This window comes from Suricata suricatta, chromosome 17 (assembly GCF_006229205.1).
Source record: "Suricata suricatta isolate VVHF042 chromosome 17, meerkat_22Aug2017_6uvM2_HiC, whole genome shotgun sequence".
NCBI classification, from domain to species: Eukaryota; Metazoa; Chordata; class Mammalia; order Carnivora; family Herpestidae; genus Suricata; species Suricata suricatta.
The window spans coordinates 12,511,387-12,512,440 of NC_043716.1; the positions used below are offsets into that span (position 1 = coordinate 12,511,387).

The following is a 1,054-nucleotide window of genomic DNA, read 5'->3' on the forward strand; positions in this document are numbered from 1 at the left end:
ATATATATTCAAAAATCTAAGTTTTTATATTTTTAAACTCAGGAATCTTATTAATTAGAACTTATGGAAAGCTTGCAAGATAATAACACATCTTTGAAGAATATTACTTATATTATTGATCATAATTGCAATAAATCTAGAAACAGCCTAAACTCCATCAAATGGAATATTGTTAAGTAAATTATGGTTAATTTATAAAATAGAACTAGGCAGTTATTAAAATAGATGAGGTAAGTTTTTAGATATTTTGACTGATAATAAAGTCTACCAAGTAATGTTTAATCAAAAGATATGATATAACATCTATAAGGTTAGATATGACATATATAAAAACATGTTTATATTGATATATAATATATAAACATATTTATATATGTATAAAAACTAGACGGGAAACACCAAATTCTTAACAGTGGTTTCTTCTGGAAAACTATATTATGAAGGGTCTGGACAAAGAGAATGAAGATTTCACTTTCACTTTTCACTGGTAAAACTGTGTTTTGTTTTCATTTCTATAAATATAATTTCTAATGGGAAATTTAAAACCAATGATTGATATTTCCATTTTAGAAAAAAAAATAAGAAGTCCCAAAGTAAGTGTAACCTCTCCACTGTTAAATACCCCCAGAATCTTGCAGTGTAGACAGGGTAGTCAGTGTCTCAAAGTATACTGTACTAGGTCCAGAAGCTTGTTTGGGAGCCTTGTGTCAAAGCAGGTTGGGAGGAGCTGTTTCAGGGGAATCCAGACAAGAGGATGCATTAATATTCAGCACCAAGCAGTGGCTTTCCATATTCCAGTTTGGAAGGGATCTTTGCTGGTGTATTTTTGGGAGCCTCAGAAAAAAATAAAAGGTCTTGCCTGTAGGACCATGAGTCTCTCAGGATACAGAACTTCCTGGGTTCCACCTCCAACTTGAGTGGGAAGAGTAGCTAGGACCAAATGACAACTAGCCAAGGATTCTGACCTACAGAATCTGCACACACATTATCAGGAAGAGCCTCCTTGTGGAACAAAAAGTCTCACTTCATAACAAAAGTCATCTTGCTCAAGGAT

General features: G+C 32.9%; 1 protein-coding gene across 1 annotated transcript in view; it reads left to right on the forward strand.

Annotated features, from left to right (window-relative positions):
• The window catches only part of LOC115282735 (olfactory receptor 3A2-like), a 4,202-nt gene that overhangs the window by 1,024 nt on the left and 2,124 nt on the right, over nt 1-1,054 (forward strand). The window lies entirely within an intron of this gene.